At 37.1% G+C, this 21,197-nt stretch overlaps 1 long non-coding RNA gene across 2 annotated transcripts in view; it reads left to right on the top strand.

The window, feature by feature from the left end:
* The window catches only part of LOC114014295 (uncharacterized), a 144,491-nt gene that overhangs the window by 65,429 nt on the left and 57,865 nt on the right, over positions 1-21,197 (top strand). For both annotated transcript variants that reach the window (XR_008730037.1, XR_008730034.1), the window contains 5 exons: positions 362-457; positions 1,062-1,091; positions 4,475-4,611; positions 4,712-4,798; positions 19,374-19,495. This is a non-coding gene — a long non-coding RNA (uncharacterized LOC114014295). The remainder of the gene's footprint in view (positions 1-361; positions 458-1,061; positions 1,092-4,474; positions 4,612-4,711; positions 4,799-19,373; positions 19,496-21,197) is intronic.

Raw genomic sequence — 21,197 nt, 5'->3', positions numbered from 1 at the left:
GTCTCAAATTCACAGAATAACATACTCTGTAAATTAAACTTTACTTTATGGGCTCTTTAGGAAAAATTATAAACAACAAACAAGGGCTAACACGAGTTCACTAATTTGTAAATTAATTTATAAAGCTTCTAACTCACAAGTTCTCTAATTTATAACTCACAACTTGTAATTTGTAACTTGTGCATCTGTGAGCAAAATAGTTACTGAGCTGATGAGAGTGCTCATCCTTCCTCCTCCATTGTGGTGCAAGCATCCCCTATATCACATTGAGAGGCACAAAAGCCTTGGCAGCTGTTGGATCCACCTCAAACTCCTTTTGTGGTGTTTTTTTTTAATAAACTGATGTATTCTTACATTCCAGCTTGGAAGTTTGGTCTGTACCATTTCCATGAGTTCCTGGATTCTGAAGAAACTGCTGATCAATATGCAAGGCTGATGGCTGCAGGAGCTGCAGATGGTAATGGCTGCATAAGGACCGTTATTCTGGCCACCATGTCCTGCCTACCGGTGACCTTCACTTTCACCTAATGGTGCTGTCCCCAGCGTACCTCAGGCCTTAGCATGAGCTGTGTGTTAGCCAACTTCTGAGCAGGAGCTGAGTTAACAGTCACAGCAGGGTATGAGAAGTAGCATGATTTCTCCACCCAGGGTTTTTTTGAGTGCAATCGGGCACTTCAGGGTGTGTGCTTAAAACAAACTCTGCTTTGGAGAGCTGGGTAAAGCCCACAGCTTGTCAGGTGGGGACAGAGAAGCTTTTGACTCAGAAGCTGAGGAAAACAGATAATCTGTGGATTGCTGATGAAAGATCAGTGCCTACAGGTCATTGGTTAAGGTAGTTTTAATTTGTTTATGTTTTTGTTTTAAAAAAAGCAATAATAGTATTATAGTCCTTGACTGCTTAAGACAGGTCATAAATCATTAAAAACTCTTTTGATTTTGATGTATTTTTTGATTTGTGAATGAAGTAAATCCTTGTTGGCTTTTAACAGTGTTAAAGATTTCAGAAAGCAAACCAGGTAAACCAAATAATTTGTTTTTTTTCAATTTCTTATTTTTTTCAGTTGCGTTTGCATCCTGAAATTTTTGCTTGGGTAAGTAAAGATGACATTAAGGATTATAAAATTGTTGTTGGAGGTGTTGCCAGATGAAGTAAGCAATCGTGGTCTAGCTAATAAGAGTAGACAACATTTGTAGCAACCTTGATATTATTGCAGAAAGAATTATGTATAAAAATTGCTGCCGTTACAACCAGTCTCTTTCATCGTATACATATATATGTGGATTTGAACTTCATACACTGGTAACTGAGTAGTCTCTGAACTGCTCTCCTGTCTCCATACCTGTGCTATTTATGCTTTGGTTAATGGAAAATATAAAAAATATTTTATATCCTTCTTTGTCTGCTTTACCTGTATTAGTCTCAGTGGTGGTAAATCACAGCTTTTTTTCGTTCATTAATGACCACTTCTTGAGGATTTTGTTAGCTCTGTTGTTAAGAATTGTGTTTCTCATAAAACATTGTGAGAATTTATTTGCTTGTGTCAAATACTTATTCTGGTAAGTTATGAGCACTGTGCATGGATTAAGAACAACAAAAGCAGGAAAGGAGAATAATTAAAAGCTATATTTAGTATAATGAGGCGGCTTTAGCTTAAAGGGAACTGGTTAAAACATTTAGCTCTCTCTGAACCCTGTGTTTGTTTGTACAAACACACAGAACCAGAGGCAGCCTTCTCTAAAGTAATGGGATTAGACTCCTGAGTTTATATGAGCCACTAAAACTTCATGTTACCCAATGATTTTTAAACAGAGTGATAAAACAGAAGACATCTTATTAAAGAGAGATCTTGGCATCCATAAAACTATGATCTTTTTAGGATTTTCATTGTTCGGCAAGAGAAATCATGTTAATTGGATATGAAATTTCCATAACCCCTGGAATTCCACAGGCCGATATTTAGGCTCTTTTAAAACCTATCTGGCTAGCCTCTGTGATGTGCCTGGTTCAGGAAGTCCTTCCATGGACATTGTTCTGGCTGAGAAGAAGCTCACTTGGAAAGTGCAGTCCCCAGCCTGGCTGTTCTGATTCAGTGAAATAGGCAGAACCATGAAGGGGGTGCTGAGTGCCAGGAGCTCACCAGTGGCAAGCACAGGACTGGCTTTGCCACTCACTGGAAAAAAAAATTGCATCTGCAGGTGTATGATCACTGTTGCTCCCACTGAAATAAGCATACCTAATGGTAGCAACGTGAGCAGGGCTGGTGGCCTAACAAATGCAAAATAATGGGGTAAAAGCATTCATTAATAAGAAAGAATTCCTTCCAAATTATGTGTTGTCCACATATTTCCAAGGTTTTTTTAAGAAACTACACTATCACTACAAAAGGATAATGTCCATCTGTGAGGGGGATTTGAAGTAGAAGCAGAACAAAGCTCATTTTATAATGTCTATGAAACAAACCAACAAAGCCAGCAGAAATGAAACTGTTCTTTCTTCTGAGACACTGATACTTTCCAGGGCAAGCTGATTTTTCAAAATATAGGAAAAGAAACTGGGACTTTATAATGGAAAGCAATTAGTTTTAGTTCTGGGTAGCATCAAGTCTGCTTCTTTTACTGCTATAGATCAGAACTTGCTACCCGGAAAATAAAAGAACGCCACAAACCCAGCACCAAGAAACAAACAAGCTAAACCCCAAGCCCCATAAGCAGTTCAAAGGCAGTCTGTCACATACCTTTGCTATTATTTTAGGAGTATTCTGTAGATACCCAGCATTACTGAGAACTTTGAAGATGTGTGAATTCAACATGAGATTATGAGGGCCACCTGCTGAAGAGATTTGGGCAAGATACTTGCAATTAGTTGGGAGATCTGAAAAAAATGAGAGACTGACACTTGCTTTCCAAAGCTACAGGAAACTGTCTGGCCCTGAGCACTTCAGGAAAAAAAAAACAAAAAAAAAACCAAACCAAAAAAAACCACAATGAAAACCCCTCCCTAGATCTGGGAGAGGCACGTGTCAACAAGTGGTTTCAGCTTGGTCAGAAACTGAGACTGGACACCCTCATTAGAACCATTCAGACACTCCCCTGCTTGCCGTAGGGGGCTCTCTGGTGTGATGACAGCACACCATCAGCAACTGGGGATGTTATCGGGTGTAAGGGGCAGATAGGGAAAAGCACCCCATATTCTGCAGAAACTCTGCTGCAGATTGCTCCCCAGCTGGAAATCCCATTTGCTGGAGCTCTTGCAGACCACAGAGCTGTAATTCTGCAGAAGTCAGAGGGAATAATACCCTAGGGACAGAGGACAGTAATTGATTTGAAGTCTCTTTGATGAATGGTTGCAGCACCTCATGAAACCTAGGTGTTTCTCTTCCATGACTTTTCTTCATCCAGAATGCCTGGTGATTGGACTAAGTTTCTGTGAATTCTCAGATAACAATAAAGATAATTTTGTAATCAAATGGCATTATTTGTAGTATAAATTACACATTTTTTTAACAAAGAGAAAGTTGTTTTCTCATAACCTTACAAAAAATGAATATTTTTTATCACCTCCAAAGTTGATCCAAAATTTTATGGCATTTCTGAATATGCAACCATTCAGTACAATACCTCTAGATGTTAAAAATTTAATAATTGGCTGCTATACTACAGCATGAATTTAGAGATATTTTAGTCTGAAAAGAAGAGCTACTAGACCAAAAATGTCTTTATAAATATTCTTATTTTCTAGTTTAGAAGATCCAGTTTAAATCACGTTTTAAGTTGTTAAAATGCCAAAACATTCCTGTTAACAGTCATCATAGAAAGATGATTATTTTACTCTATTATCTAAATCACACTTGGCTGTTGCAGGTGAACAAGGCTACTGACCTTGAGTTTGTACATAATCTTCAAAGGACATCTCTCCAGTACACTTTAAGGCAGTCCACAACCCTGGACATACAACTTTTCTGAGTAATAATGAGTTAGATCTGGTAGGAAACTTTCTGTACCCTTTGTGAGCATCATCGAGCAGCTGAATATTGACAAAACAGCCTCTCAGAGAAAAAAAGATTTTGTTTTTTATAACCATCTAGAAGTGTGGCTTTTTTGGGAGAAAGACAAGGAATAACTTATTTATACTTTAAGTGTTCCAGGAATTTAGGATTGTCTTTCTAATGTATTTTTATACTTATATATAGTACATCACAATAATATATCTATATCTAGATAATTCATAATAGTAATTATAATATGTGCAACAAACTGAAGCAGAGAGATCCTATCAGATAAGTTCCTCTTTCAGTAATTTTGTAGGGCTGAGAGATTGTTTACAAAATTTGGATCAAGTTTAACTTTGAAATGTTTACTGCTCACTAAAATTTGATACCATGTCACCCTACACAATAGCTGGATGTACGTTTCTGCCTGGTTGTCAGTTTTGCTCACACCTTTTAAGAGGCCCATAAACGTTCACTGATTTCAGTGGGAAAAGTGAATACAGTGAACTTGGCAGAACTGAGCTGTTGCTCCAAAGGGCAAAGTCAGCGTTGCAGTCATGGACCTGTTCTGGAGTAGCTGCTGTAAAATATTCAGCAGCTGAGAGACTTGGATAATCCACAGGTAAGATTAGATCGGTAAACCCAGTGCTTTTTAAACAAAAACTTTAGAGTATTGCTTCATTTACTTTTTTCTTATTTTTTTCTCTCTGCAATCCTTCCAGGTAATTTATCAAAATGGAGCTGTCAACTAAAACCTAGCATTATTTTGGCTGTGGATGATGCTTAATGCATGGAGGAGGAGGGAAAAGGTAAAAACAAATTCGAATGGGCCTTGGAAAAAGTATGGATAATAGACCACCTAATACGCTATGCAAAAATGCTTTCCACTATGCAAACTTTTCTTTGTGAGGTAGTAAATTATCTTTTTGCCTTGAGTGGAATTGGTCATATGCACGTAATAGTGCACTAATGTGAGTATGGATATGTACGATCTGTCACCACTTGGGTTTGAAAATAAGATGAGCATTGGGAGTTTTTGAATTTTTTTTTTTTATTTATCCTGGCCCACTCATCTCTCCTGACCCAGTTGTGCTAGAAGATTTATTCATGGGGAGCTAAAGGATTACCCAGTCCAAGGATTCTCTTGTCAATGGTGCAAGACAACTATTAATGCAAATTAACAGTAAACTGTTATGGATTATGGAATTGCTCAGGTAGTGGCAAGGCACATATGAATTTTGAGAGAAAAGAAAATAGAGACATTGTAGATGCCCACAGGTAGTTTTGTCCTTGCATGGCAATTGCCATGAAAGCACAGAAGTGTTTGTGGGGAACATTCATGCTGGCATTTTTAGTGAATGAGAGCCCAAAATTTGATACACAGTGGGGAGCAGTAAGCTGGGTAGAAAGATAGGCTATGAAAGAGAGATTAAGCTGTTTGAACCGATAGCAGTGAAAAGTACTGAGGTCCCGGGCTAAGTCTGGCCTGGGTAATTATTCACTTTGCCCTTCCCTTGAAACAATCCATTTCCATGATGAAGATCTTTCTGACAGAAGTATAACCATGTTCATTTTCCCACGGGTTGTTCTTTGTGGCCTATTTATAGTATATATTTTTAGCTGTGGCAGTACAAGGTACTCCATGTTTTTGCAGTTATAAATGTGTGTGTGGTTCTCTTGCGTAAATGAAAGCCTGAAGTGCATGTTCAAGCCATTTTCTCACATGCCTTTAAATCAGGAAGTTAACAAGGATAATAAGTCACTGGAACACTTAAGTTATTCAAGTCTAGTCTAACTTAGTATTTATAATATATCACATTTATCAAAGTGATAAGATCTGGCAAAACTAAAGGTTATTCAAAAGGATTCATCTCCATCAATAGCTCCATGAGTACTGGAGTTCATAACACCCCAGTTCCTGAGCTCTTGTATCTCGTGACTGGACTGTTTACTGCAGCGGGAACATCAGAATGTGTGTCTCCCTGCTTCACACATCTGTTCTTTCCCAGGTTGGTTTTGTGATGTCTCATAGAGATGAGCTAACACAGTAGCCTTTCCCTTAACTTGGGGAAAGAGCACTAATTTGGAACCTCTGTCCTCCATTCTGCCAGTTAATGAAACTGTAGAGATAGTTTGGGTTTGGCTTGGTTTGAAAGTGGCCACTGGATCCAGAATTTATTACAGGATACTGAAGGACAGGCAGGCAGACACTGCAACAGGGAAACAAGGCAGAAAAGATAATTAGTCCTTAACCCGCTGTAAGGGGATTCTGCCTACCCAGACACTCTTTGATAGCTTCACACGTCAGAGAAACATTTCCCCTGTCTCAGTATGGAAGAAATGCCCAGTAATGGATATTTCAACTTTTAAAAAGGTGTTTTAAACAGCTTCTGTTTCTGCATACTTCTTAAAATATAAGTTATAGTTAAGCTTTTACTATTGATGTGTTCAGTTCTGAATTGCCTTTGGGAAGTCCTCAGAGAAGGTTACTGCCTTTAGTGGTGAAATGGAAAATCAAAAACCTAACTGTCAGTGTGGCATTCACATCCCGCAAATTCCCTGAGACGTTGCTGATACCTTTGGTTTCTTCCAGTGGCACACAGGAGCATGAGATAAAGCTCTTGATATGCAGAGCTGCCAACTTTTCCTGCAGATCTAGAAAAAACGTGTTGTAGAATGATGTGATTTCTGAACAATGCATTACCTAGTTTAGCACGTAGCCTTCCTTGGGAAGGAATAATTTATACATCAATGCCAATAGAAAAGATATTAACTATAGAGCATTTTGCTTAGGACTCATTGAGTCATAATTTGAGTCTGATTTGTAGCTACTATAAGTAATAATACTTTCATCAAAGTAAATGTTGCTACAGTAGTTTGTAAACTGCATATAATATTAGTTAATCAAGACACAATAATGTACGTAGCCAAAGTCATGCTAAAGCAGAGAAGTAACAAGCTCCTGCTTTAATAAGGCAGTAATTGAAATAGACAAGAAACACAAGTAAAAGAAAAAGATACATGCATGTTGGTTGTTAAGTTTGCTGTTTTGTTGTTTTTTTAAATGACTGAGTAAGGTGGAAGGATCAGCCTTGGTTCAGTTAATGTTTCAACATATACAGCGCTTCTTATGCAAGCAGTTTTGTTTCACTGAAGTCTGGGTGTTTGTGCCGCCTTTATTTTTTGCATTTGAAGTCTGCTATTAAGTTTCAAACCCTAAAGGGGAATAAATTCACTCATTTCCTAACCTAGTTAGAGGGTTGGAAACAGTGTTTAAAACAGAATTTTAAAATAAATGTCTGTAATTCATGCACTTTCTAATATGAGAAATTCATAAATTGGGACATCTAGTGCTCAGAAAATGGTAAAAATAGAGATATTTTATGAGATAAATGAGTACAAACCTAACTCTATAGAAATACATCACATTAGGAGACTTGTTTTGGAGTTCATTAGAAAAATGTTGACTGTTTTGTTATTAAAAGCCAGTCCCTCCTACAATAAAAAAGACCTAATTGTTTAAAGATAGTCCTACTGCCATGCACTTTTCATGATTACTGGAATAAAAAAAATAAATAACTGAAGCAGCTGACTGTAGGCCTACATACCACTGAATGACTACCAAAAAAAAGAAAACAAAACCTTTTTTTGTGACCCATCTTATCCCAGAGACATTTCTTGCATTATGTAGACATTATTCTTCCTTTCTGTATTGCAGAAATCTCATGCATAGAAAGCATGATATTTGCTTTCTTTTTTCTTCTATGATTTTGTTTATACATGTAGGGTCATTCAGACTACCATGAATACAAATTCTTCTGAGCTCTTTGAAAAGGACAAGAATGGAGGGATATGCCAAAAATAATGAATGTCAAATGTTTCCTGTAGCTAAAATAATTCTTGGTTCCTCTGCAGTTTAGAGTTGCAGCTTTGCAGAACTCATCCAGTTCATAAACTTTCCCATGTTCAAAAATTCATATCCAATCAGGAAGATTTCACCTCATTTTTGCATACATATGCATATCTATTATGTACCTATACCATAAATCTGATTTTATTTTTACTGCTTCTAGATTTCTCTAAATAGCAGATTATGAAATACAAAGATTTTAATTTAAAGGAAAGGAAATATGAAGGGTATTGGTCTATCAGTCTTGACTCCAGCAACTACTGAATCAAGACTTAAACAGTCAGGTGACATAAGTGAAAAAGAGTGTATAAGTGATGCTGTGTCCAATTCTGGGCTCCCTAGTTCGAGGGACAGGGAACTGCTGGAGAGGGGCCAGCAAAGGGCTATAAAGATGATGAGGGACTGGACTATCTCCCTTGTGAGGACAGGCTGAGAGAGCTGGGCCTGTTTAGCCTGGAGGAGGCTTGAGAGAGGATCTTATCAATGTCTACAAATATCTTAAGGGCGAGTACCAAGAGGATGGGTCCAGGCTCTTTTCAGTGGTGCCCTGTGACAGGACACTGAGCATCAGGCACAAACGGCAACACAGTAAGTTCCTTCTGAATATGAGGAAGAACTTCTTTACCTTGAAGGTGCACTGGACCAGGCTGCCCAGAGAGTTTGTGCAATCTGCTTCTGTGGAGATACTCAAAACCCACCTGGACATGACGCTGTACAACCTGCTCTAGCAGACCCTGCTTTAGCAGGGGGTCAGAGTAGATGATCTCCAGAGGTCCTTTCCATCCCTGACCATTCTGTGATTCTGTGATAACACGTATTATGTAACTATATGTTTAGGCAGAATTCTAGATAAACCTATTCCACCTTGTAGTATCTTACATCTCATACACCAAATGACATTATCTGCCAAATATGAAATACCAAGAATCTCAACAATCATCAGTGCTTAGTTCCAGGAGATGTCGTGGGATGTTATGAAAAACACATACTTTGAACATCCGGTTCCTGATGTATTCTCGTAATTCCCTCTTGAACAGCCCTGTGGATAACTTCTGCTCACCTCGTTCAGAACAGCAGCTCTTACTCACTGAGTTTAGCCAGTGCTCCTGAAAAATGGAAAAGCCTTCAGTGAGCACACAATGAAATATTCCCTTATTCATACCTGAGGGCAAGTAGGTCTTAAAGATGAGGTGGAACATGGTGATACATCTGGAAGAAGGAAGGTATGCCCTTTCTTTCTCCACCTCACCTCACTTTATCCCAGCCAAAGTTTGTCCTTCCATGCAGAGGACAACATAACATGGTGACACTGTCTCAAGATGTCATGCTCTTTTTTCATACCTTAAGGAGTTGACATTGTTTCTTACTTCTCTGTGAATCGTCTACAAGAAAGTGCTTTCATTGGCTAAATAGGCAATAGTTATTTTAATATTTTTATTTCAATGCAAATGTATATTTTATATATTTCTTGCAAAGGAAAAAAACAACCAACACCAGACCAAGAGTGCTATACACTTAGAGGAGTTGCCCTTTCTAAAACAGCAGAAAAGGAAGGTAAAACTGTGAAATTGAAAGAACAATTATAAGAAATAATATGAAGAACAAAACTAGAGATAGCTCACAGTTGATCCAATTGAGTTGAAACAATTTGCAAGAAATAGGGACTTACATAAACAAAATATGAGTTCAATACTAAAAATTAAAAGCAAACATGACATTACAAAGCGTCATGGATATGTGGCGCAAAGGAGTCATGGTATGCCTTACCAGAAAAATGGACGTAATGTTCTTAAATATTGAAAGGCCTCTGACTGAGGAAAGGGCTAAGAATAATTATTCACAAGTGATTTGTAGCATTTGGATGTGCTTACCCTATTAGCTGAAAACTCACTCGAACCTTATAAGAGATCCTCCATGATACAGTGTTTCTGGTTTTTAAAACTTCATGTGTTCAGCTGTATTCTTATTATGATATTCCCTACATCTGCCACCTGTCCTGAATCCCCAACCTTTCTTCTCTCCCTGCCACCTTAAGCAAAATTAGTTGATTTAGAAAAAAGAGGTCTCCTTTTCCAGTGTACTAACTTGCCAGGCTTGCTTGGACCTGCTTGCTCAACTGAAAAAGTGAGTCTTTTGACCTGTGCTTTGAACTAAATGTGAGAAATTGTTTATCAATCTTAGCTGAGTAGGATTTAAAAAAAAAATAAAATTAAAACATAAAAAGAAGTATCTTTTTGAAGCATAAAACAAAGAACTGCTGTCTTTGGAGGGCTAATTAATCAAATGCAGTCTTGTACTAGGCTGCGTTGTGTTGCTTTCCATGTCTCTATTACTTCTGGTTCCAGTTACCACAGCTGTAGTTGCTAGAGGAACTTTGTCCCATGCTCTGCTGTGTGGAGTACCGGCTGTCTTTGTTGTCTGATGTTGCAGAGCCATGGATGCTGGTGGGTGCTCTTTTTAAATATATATTGTACTTCACTTGAGTTTGCTAAAGACATAACACTTTCCTCTTTGGTGGATTTGGCCCCTCGCCCATTCTGTTTTATTGGGTTCACGTGGGAGTCCCAGGCTTTGTAACTGAATACACAATTTGAGCTGCGTATTTATAGGCTTTGTTATGTATAAATAAGCCTGGATAACATCACCAACCTTCTGTCTCTTTGGCAAAATCTCTCTTGCAGTTGATGTTTTGTGATGCCATTTTGATGTAGTTCAGTCTCTTTCCTCCTCCTTTTCCCTTTCTGGGGTCATTTCTTGTATATAAATGCACTCTTCCGCAGAAAATCACTGCTGCACCAAGAGAGCAGAAACCTGCTCCAACTCCTCTTGCTTACTGGCCTGAGTGCTTATACCAGGTGAAAGTGAAAGAAGGAAGAGGGGAGGCCTTCAGATTAGTCTAGCAATAACAGAATTTTAGCTGAAAGAAAGAGCTGAAAAATGGTTAAATAAAAGCTGGATAAACCCCTTTGACTATAGTAATAGTTTGGGCTTGGGTTGTTTTTTTTGTGTTTTTTTTTTTTGTTCTGTTTTGTTTTTTCTTTTATTGTATGAATAAAATAAACTCCAGAGACTTTCTCTGAAGGAGTGGCCTGCATTCAATTGCAGGATAGCATAACAAATTCTGGAAATATCTTCAGAACATTCTTTAAAACATTGAGCGAAAACCCACTCTGTGTACAGTCCCCTGTATACAAACTGCAGTTGAATTGTTGTGATTTCATCTCTGAATATGAGTGGTTTGTTCCTAGCAAATTTTCTGTTTTCATATAAACAGATTTTCACAATGAAATACAATACAATAAATTATTTTAGTCTCTACTGATGCTGTGAACATGCCAAAAGTCATGTTAACCCTGCCATCAAACAGAAGTTGGTGAAGCATGATGAGAAAATATTTATAAAAAGCATGGCCATAATCTTTCTTTAACCCAGAAATACCACTCTTGTGTTCGAAAGTTTGGGGTTTCCCTTCTGAGAATTAGGAAATTTCCTTTTAACATAGGAGTATTTCTAGAGAATATAAAGTATTCTTGTTTTTAACAAGAAGCAGGCTGGCCTAGTAACTGTAACACAGTTCTTAAGTGTGCCTTCATTTTTGTTTGGGTTTGTTGTTGTAAGCCAGAAGCTGGACATGCATTAATTCCTCAACTGACCTTCTAATTGGCAGTGATCTCAGTGAACTCAAATTATTTCAGGGCGGCTGAAATTAGAATGTGTTGCTGGTCTGCGTGGGGGCCTGTGCGTCACCCAGGTTTGTGCCGAGGAGGAGGAGACTCCTCTTGTACAGAAGCCAAAGGGACTGTGCTAAACAGGGGTGGCTACATACATGTGTGGTTGGCAGCAACAAGGACTAGCAGAGCGTGGGAATGAAGGCAGCTTGGGTCTTTATGCTTTCCAGCAGAATATTGTCTTTTTTATCAGACTGTCCAGTTCCATTACCTTGGTTGCATGAAACTACTATTCCTCTATTCACAGAGCTTGGACTAGCTAGATGGCAAAAATTGATTTTTTTGGGAAGAATTCCCTAAATGTAGAAGAATCATCTGCTATACAACCTATATTCATGTTAATGAATGATCAGACTTAGCTGATGTGTTGCCTCTCGTTTAGAGATGGCTGAATGAGTTTGAAGAAAATTATGAAGCTGGACATATTTGACCTATGCCTCATTTAAAACAAAATCAGAAATGTATTTGAAGTTTCATCAAATTGAATCGGTTTGTTTCATTATCCTGTGGTGATACTGAAACCTTGCATTTCAAAGAAGTCAGAAGTAGAAACGTTAAAAGCTGCAAAAGGGTTTTTCGTCGTGTTCTTTCCAGCTTGAACCTATGCAAGCATTGATAGGAACCTGTTTTAAATGTCTACTTTTTTGAGACTTGGAAGTATGACTACTAACTGTGTATCTGATGGTGAACAATTATATTTTAATAAAACTGCCTACCAATGTGAAATTCCTCAAATATTACAACTATTATTACATCAAATTCTTCAGTCCATAATGGCTTATATCAAGAGGATGAGTAGAAAACTTTCTGACTTATAGCAGCGTCTTCTTCCTTATCTAAATAACTTGAATAGCTGCTATGCATATCACTGACTCATCCCACTTTGCTAAAAGCTCAATTACACGGAGCACTTCTGAGAATAAGGACTTACATATTGTACTTCTTGTCGCTCAGTTGAGTATTACTCAGTTGAGATTTACTACTGATACTGCTGTCATGGTTGCCTTAAAATTTTAATGGAAATCAAATATTGGAACAGATAATTCCTTTAATGTGTTGTATAAAACAGAAGAGGATAGATATACTTAAAGTTTAAGGTTTTTTGAAAATACTAAAAATAGAGAAGCAACATATTAAGTTTCCATAGTAACGCACATGTAAATTCTTACAACTGATAAATGGAAGTAATTCATTCAAAGACATTCTCAATGGCCAGACCCCAAATCTTTCTCCTGCAATTAAATAGTGTCAGCAGCATATATTGAATGTTCCACACCCACTCTTCCTACATTTCTCTATAAAAATACACATCACCTTACTTTTCCTGCCCTGTTTTAACAACAGCTACAAAGCTCTCTTTGTCTGAGAGTAATTTACAAACTCCATTATTGTGTTATCTCTGTATTAGTAATGTATGTGACCAGATGTGGAGGAAAATAGCCTGTGTTCAGCTGTTATGTTTTTATATGGAGAAAGGACTCCAGGATATAGTGACCTTTGTTGCCAACAAACTGTAGGGATGAAGTCTTCAGAATTAATGTTTTTCACCCTGGAAATTCTGTGTACATGGAAATATTTGGATTTCAGACATTTTTCCTCTTTGTTATGGAAGTTTCATACTTAAAATAGTTATGATTATTTTTTTTTAGACCCTGAAGATCCCAGTATCTGCATTAATTGTAGCTAAGCAGTCAAATGATATGCAAAAAACATGTAGTTAGCAACAAATGTGTTCTCAGATTGTTTTTAAAGTTTGTGCAAGAATCTGTTCTAAGATTAAATGTTTTAAACTTGCATTTAGTATCTTTTCCCTGGCTGACCTTTCTGTCTTATATGTAACCACTAGTCCTCCACTGGTGCCACTGAACAGTCAGCTTACACTTCTAATGTCACCTCCCTGGATGACCTTTTCTTTTTTTTTTATTTTCTTTTGTTTAAATTACAGGTGAAAATTAAATGTATTTAATGACTCCAGTCATGCTCAAATGGCTTTTGCCATTTTACAGGGAAAACAGCATTACAGTGCACCTGAGAAGCATTCATTTTGTTCATTGAAGACTTTTTAAAATGGGTAATTAACTGTAGGCTAATCTCTTCAACGTTGTAATTGCAAATCTTACCCTGATTAAATGGATGGTAGTTTCTGGTGCCACTGTCAACTGAGATGTTGCAGTGCTTGAAGAACTGTAGTATAAACTCCCCTACATTTTAACATCAAGTTAAAGACCAGAAACCCTTATGTTTCTTCTGTAATGGAGGAAAGAACTTGTTGTAAGGATTTGCTTAATGAGGTTGTCTTCATTAAAGTTTTTCAAGTTCAATGATTTCTGCAGAGACTAAGCAAACAAATTCATTGTGTTGGATGTGTTTTCATACAGCCTATTGCTTAGCAGGGGAAATAAAGAGTTCACAGTCTATCCCTCAGTGACACATATAATCAGGCTGCGGGATCTGATTGAACCTGCAGGACTTGCTTGTGATAGGTCACATAAAGCACGATACTTTTCTCCTCTCAGTGGTAAGTACAGAAGTATTTCTGAAAAGGGGAATTAGGCATGCAAATCTGAATTTCTTATTTATTTTTTTTACATGTACAATTATGGCACCTTTTACAACATGCCGAAACTAGATTAAAAATAATTTATTTTGAAATACTTAGCTGTAATATTGCTCTGTGTAATTGTATTTGGTATTTGTTTCTATAAGCAGATACTTAATACTTTGCTGGTTAAAGCATTTACAGAAATTGCAGAAGGCTGGTTCTACTTGCATTTTGTAGCAGCTGGTGCTAAATTGAATAGATCAAGCTTATTTAGACAGGAAAATGTACCAATACTTAATATTACTCTTTTTTTGCCCTAAAATGGAGCAATATCTTCCAAGTAACAGATTGAAACCTGAGCATTTTTCCTCCTGTTATGCAAAACAAAAGCAGAGCTATCATTTCTTTGGATATTTTGAGGAAAAGTGGCTGATTCTGAATATTTCCAGTTATGTCGCCCCTAAAGTCATACCTTCTGGGACAGGACTGATACAATGCTCAGTGAGGCACAGATACACAGTGACATCTTTCAAAACACACAGTGACTTTTAAAGGATATTGACGTTGTTTTAAACTAACACCTGAAGTTGAGAGTGGCACTGTTTCTCAGGAGCAGCACTTCACTGGCAGTTACAGGGAGGAGTTTTCTTTAAGTGCATTATCCTATGTGTAGGGACATCAGGAATATAAATGGATATTTCCTTTTTCTTTTCCATGAAAATAAATAGGAAAAAGAGCTATCAGAAAACTTTACTAATTTAATTTTTTTCTGCTAGTGGCCTGAGTGACCATGTGTAATAGCGATTCTGATATTCATATTTTATTTCCTCTGTGCATCACTTGTTTCATTAAGCAAGGGATATGTTCATCCTGGAAAGAGATCCAGCCTCAGGCAAAACTTTTATGTTGCTGTTGTGACACAGAAATCTTATTAGCTGTTTCAAGAAAACAGCTGAAATTGATGGTTTCCTCAATGCTGTGTTTTTAATCAGTGGCCAGTGTATTTTATCTTTTATCCTATCTTCAAATACTAGCCAGAGGGTGACCTTAGGCCGGTAGATGTGTTAGAAGAGTGAGTATGGTTCTAGATGTTGCACTTTGGAAATTTTTTGATACCATAAATTGTAAATCTACAGCTATCAGCTTATCAGTAATTTGTTGTAAAAAACTGTAAAATCTGTTCAGAGGTGCAGCTTTCATCTTGGAACAATCCAACCCATCACTGCACACCTAACTAGCTGAGTTGTATAGAGCTGCTGTTATTTATGGATGAAAATGCATTGACAGCTAGAGAAGACATCGTTTGAAGACAGTTACATTGTTTAATGTAGTCAGGTATGCTTTTATTTGCCTTTATTTTATTTACTCAGAACATGACAGTGGAACTGCACTAATTCAAAATTCCCTATGTTCAGCCACATCTATACTATATACATACACAAATATATTTACTGATATGGTTATATAGATATAGATACAGTGAAAAACATAAACAATACAAACCATCGTGCACTATAACATGCAATAAACTACATGTTTAATCAACAATAAGATATATTCTTTCTTCCAAGCATATTTTTTGACCAGGAATAAGTAGTGATGGTCAGTTATGAAATATTTCGTTGTTCTTGCATTCCTGATTGGCTTCTAATCATATTCTGGCACTTCAAGAATACCACTGACATCTTAAAAATACATACTTGGTGATAACAGAGTAACTGTAGAGTCCATTCAGTTCTCTGTAACCTACTTCCTTCTCTTTCAAAAACAAATTTAAACCAGCTTGTTGGGTATGAAAGGTTCTCTGCAACGAAACTCACTTCCAGCACAGGTACTTCAGAGCTGCCTTCATTTCAACACATTTCAAAACACACTGATGTTCGCATGAAGTTCCATTGTTTTTCCAGGCCTTGATCAATAGAATGAATTACTCCATACCTGTTTTCCTGCAGTCAGTGCATGACAACTGACTTAGAGAGAAGCTGGATAGTTGGGTCGTTGTCTTTTACAGAGAGGGCAGGAAGTTTTCTTAAATTTGTAGATTAGTCAGTCAAGTCAATGACCATTCAAAAAATATCATACCGATTTTAATTGAAACAAAAATCTTTCCTGCTTCTGTGACAAAGTGTCTAAAGAGGGAGCTCACTTGTTCTTCTATCTTGCAGAGAAACTTTTTGTTCCAAATATTCAAATATTTTGAAATTTTCATTCAATATAGCCCACTTCTTTTTTTTTTGGTGGTTTTTTTTTTTTTGTTTATTTGTTTGTTTTGGCTTGGTTTGTTTTTGTTTTGGTTTTTGGGTTTTGTTATAACATCAGTGAAACAATGTACCCACTGGCACTTTACCTGCTTACATAAGCTGTTATTTCACCAGGATCATTATGCTAGTATGTTTGTTGGCTGCCAACCTTATAAGTTAACTTTTCCTGTACTTCTTCAGCAAGATGTGTTTTCAGGATAAAGAACTAAATCCTATTATCAAATTATTTGGAAAAATATTTATTTGAGGTTTGTTGGGGAAAATCAGTTTTCATAACAATAAGTTGTTATGATGCAGGGAAATATTTATTTCCATTCACACAGATAACAGAAAAACAGAATAGACTTTGACAAATATTAACAGGGTACAATTTCTTATCCATGGTAATATAAAATAAGGCAAAAATGAATTATTAACTTTTCTTTTTCTTTGACTTTATAGGTCTGCTCAGAAGTATAAACACTAATCTGCTGTTGAATGTTTCTTGTGTATACTTTATTAAAGTTTTTCCTCTTTTTTTTTTTTTTTTTTCTTCCCCCAGCCAGGTATACTGTAGCTTCTCCAAAGAAAGTGAGTAAAAAATGTTTTCTGTAGTACCCTTCCAGAAGCCAAGAAGCAACATTAAATTTAAAGAAGAAAAATGTTTATTGAAGTTTAAGGAGGAAAGGGTTATTAAAGCAGTTTTCCTCATGACTTCAGCTGGAAACAGTTGAAAAGCATGTTTCCGTGAACACTTAAATTAATTGTGCACATGGTGGTTCCAAGTTTGGATTTCAGGAGTTCAAAGAAGGACAAAGAACTGCACAGACTTCATGGATTTGGTCTTTTGTCAGATAGTGCCCTAATGAAAAAGCAAATACATTGTGACAGAGGGCAGTAAATAGAACAACACCCCCCATAAATATAGCTTGGAAGACTTCAAAATACGTTATTTTACCCTAATTTGAAGCTCAAGAATTGACATTTCCCCCAGTGTTTGGCTGTTCAGATTTTAAAAACTGATCAAGTGCAATTTAGTAACTAACTGTCACGCTGTGTGCTCCAGTCTGAACACTGAAATAGTGAAATCACAAATTATGAACTTCCTTCAGCTTTCGTCACACAGCACAGCTCTCTGAATAGACTCCATGGTCTTTCTGACAGGTGCCTGTTCAGGATCTTTGCTTAATGAGTTCTGTGTAATTAGTTATTACAATACTATTTTTCCTATGGTCTTGTCACCGAAATCGGGAAAACTCCTTAATACCAATGTAGCATTAAGAAGCAGACATTATTTATTGCAGCATTGGATGCATGGGGGATTGTTCCACCACACACCATATGTTTCATTCAAACAAAATTATATAGTCCACACTTATGAGTATGCATTACATTTCTCAGAAAGATCATACATATTCATTCAACAGGCAGTACCATCTTAATTGAGCATCGCACATGCTCCTTACAGCTATCTCTGAGTCTTCTAAGGGATCTCATACCACAGTTGACCCTATAGTTACAGGTGACCGATCACTGAACCTTAATTTAGTTCCTTTATATCGAGAGCCCAAGGAGAGTCCAAGTTGGTTTCATTAGTTACCTATACAATGGTCTCCTCAGTAAGTTTTAAATGAGTCTTTCCCTCTTTAGCATAAAATTACATGAGCAAGGTTGGTTAGCAGCAGTCTCTCCATAGTGATTACACAGAAGCAAACAATATAGTTGCAAAGCTAAAACAGAACACGTTAAGAAATCTAGTTACCATGCTAAAATAGACTATGCGGTAATAGTCTTGATTCAGGAAAATCTCCAACTGGAATCAATTAAAAAAATATCTGAAGAAGTTCGTAATACACAGTCATAGGCAGAAAAGGCTTTTTCTTGCAGGCTTGTGGGAACTGGGAAGCTGAAGACTGGCTTGATAGGTGCTCAGTGTGTTTTCATGGCTTACACCTGGGAGGATAATGGGGCCTGTCTGCAACGCGCGCTCTGACCGGTTGATCTGAAGATCACAAAACATTTTTCTTTTGAATCCTGCCTCTCTACTACTCACTAACATTAATATAAGTAGATATAGTCCAAAGTATCAGAAGAGTTGCCTTATGCATGTGTTTCTGTGTGTGTTCCCTGTTAATGAGAAAACAAAGTGGCACAGGGCTTAATACCAATATTTCTAAAATACAGACACAATAAAAAATACTTTAAAGCTTCATTCATTTTGGACTAAAACTTCTGATATACCTACCAAGTATTCTAGGATCTCCCATTTTCCCAGTATGTAAATGTAGCTCAAACATCTTCATTACAAAAATTTGCAGTTACACTTAATTTTCAAGTTTACCGGTGTCAAGACATTTCTTTCCTGAATAGCAGAGCTAAAAATTGAATGGTCTCTGATGCTGTTCCTCAATCTGAAACTGAAAAATGAGAGAAATTTACATTTAAATAAAGTTCTCTGCATGTGTTGAAGCTGTTATTAACAAGATAAATTGGTGCACCAAGTGAAGATCCTGGAGGCTGTGTTGACATATCATTGTTTGCTTTACATAAGGAATATGCAGTGTATCAATGCCACAATTGCAGCATTAATAACTGTTCCTCCCCTTTTTTGACAAACAAGAATATGGTGGCAATGTCCCCAATTAAGGCTCTAATGGGTAAAATCTGAGATTTAGATATTTCTGTCAATACAGTCATTAAAAACTAGTAATTATCAATATGTTTAAAATCATCATTTAGCTATGAATAAATTAAGAATCAGTTATTAGGAGATAGTGTTACATCAGGATTACCTTAAATAATTTAGTCATTAAGCAGGGAAAGACTGGTGAGTATCTCCAAGGAGCAGCTCATAGCACTAATGTGTCTATGGAGATGTGGGCTGATATCTCCCACCTACATTACCTTACTAAGGAATTTTTGCCTGTAGGTAACAGTTGTGCGTTGTTTTTATGATTTTCACAGGAAGGAGCATCTGTGAGCAGGCTGCATACCTCTAATCTTTCAGTTGTTCCTGGCCCAGCAGTTTAAAAGGTATAGGGACACTGTGCAAATAACCCGCCAGCTTCGAGACACAGCATTTCTGTGTAAGTAATACCTCATGTTTATACAGTAAATTTCCAGTGTTGTGGAGCTCCAGATATGCTTGCATGCTAACAATACTGTTATGAGCATGATGGTTTAACTTAATTATTTTTCAAAGTGCAAATTCTACAAAGTGAATGTATATGTATCATTGTAGACACGGTGACAAAAAGCCTTTGTCAAAGATACAAGTGACTCTAAATTTTGTCATGTTAGACTTTTTTATTAGACTTAATTTCATTAAGGGGAAAAAGGAATCAATTTTATAAACTCAGCAGGAACTGAGATCCTTGCACCTGGATTGTAGGTTATTTTGTTGCTGGACAGAGGTACGACCAAGGACCTAGATTTAAAATACATTTCACCCAAGATACAGCAATAGCTTGCTTTAGCAATACTTTGTATGTATCTAGATGAGGAGTTAGTTACCAACCTGAGCGATGCCTAAAGACCCAACTTCAAACGGTATTTAAACAGTTACTTGAAATGCTTGGATGCACTTAGTAAACAACAGGGGTATAGACTGGTTTGGGTGGTCACACCAGACAGGGTGTGAATGTTCCTGTGACTACCTTGTGACAGATTTGAAAATCCCGCAACAGACCTCTTGATTTGAATAGAACATTTCCATAAAATTATTAGAAGAAATAAGCCACATGCCTACCTTTCTGTTTATAATAAAATTTAAAAGGTGGCTATATTTATACCTGAAGGATGTTCTGAGCTTTTAGTATGTCAGTATTGTATTTTAATGTGCTGGGGAGCAGGGCAGGGGGGGGCAAAAAAGCTGGAGAGGAGTATCACTTTGACTATCCAAATACTTGGAGCTAGCGTATCAGTGAAAAGGTTTGATTACCCACAAATATCCCTATGAAATAAGGATTTTTACTTCACCAAGCAGTCTTGAAGGATGCACAAGAAAAGATGAAGTGCTCAGGCAGTGATATAGAGATGCATCAGGACTGTTTGAAGCACTGTTTCCAGGGCACTAGGGAAATACATGTCTTGTAACATCTGTGCCAACGAGACAGCAGCTGCCCCCCACATGACGGTAATCCCTTTGCAGTAACTTTGTCAATGCCTTCATGCCATCCTCCCATGTTAAAAAGTCATTGGATGAAGCTCTTAAAAAAGTATGAGATTGAATACAGTAATAACCTATGTCCAGTTTTCATTTTTAATTTTATGCTTCTAGGGTTTAATTTAATCTTTAGCTATGAGCAGCTAGGAGATTATCCCATAATTGCCCAATATCGGTTGTGTAGATCTGTGTAGTCTTTTGAAGCAACTGGGCATCCAAAAGGTCTGATTCTGCTTTTGCCTAATACATGTGTCAGCATGCAGCCACCTGATGGTCTTAATTTTTCCCTGTTCATTTCCATAAAATTACACAGGTTAAAATCATATTAAAGGGGCAGAAACAACAGGAAAGGATTTTTAAATGTTTCTCCAACAGATGTGTCTGCATAGAATCATCATAAAATCATTTAGGGTGGAAAAGACCTTTGAGGTCATCAAGTCCAACTGTTGACCCAGCACTGCCAAGTCCACCTCTAAATGATGTCCCTCAGCACCACATCTACACATCTTTTAAATACCTCCAGGGATGATGATTCCATTGCTTCCCTGGACAGCCCTGTCACCAGAGCCTTTCCTAGAATAATAGCCCCAACTTGCAAATAGGTAGCTGTTTTCAGACTAACA

Source organism: Falco cherrug, chromosome 1 (genome assembly GCF_023634085.1).
Source record: "Falco cherrug isolate bFalChe1 chromosome 1, bFalChe1.pri, whole genome shotgun sequence".
In the NCBI taxonomy this organism is placed as follows: Eukaryota; Metazoa; Chordata; class Aves; order Falconiformes; family Falconidae; genus Falco; species Falco cherrug.
This window is presented reverse-complemented; position numbering and strand designations above follow the sequence as displayed.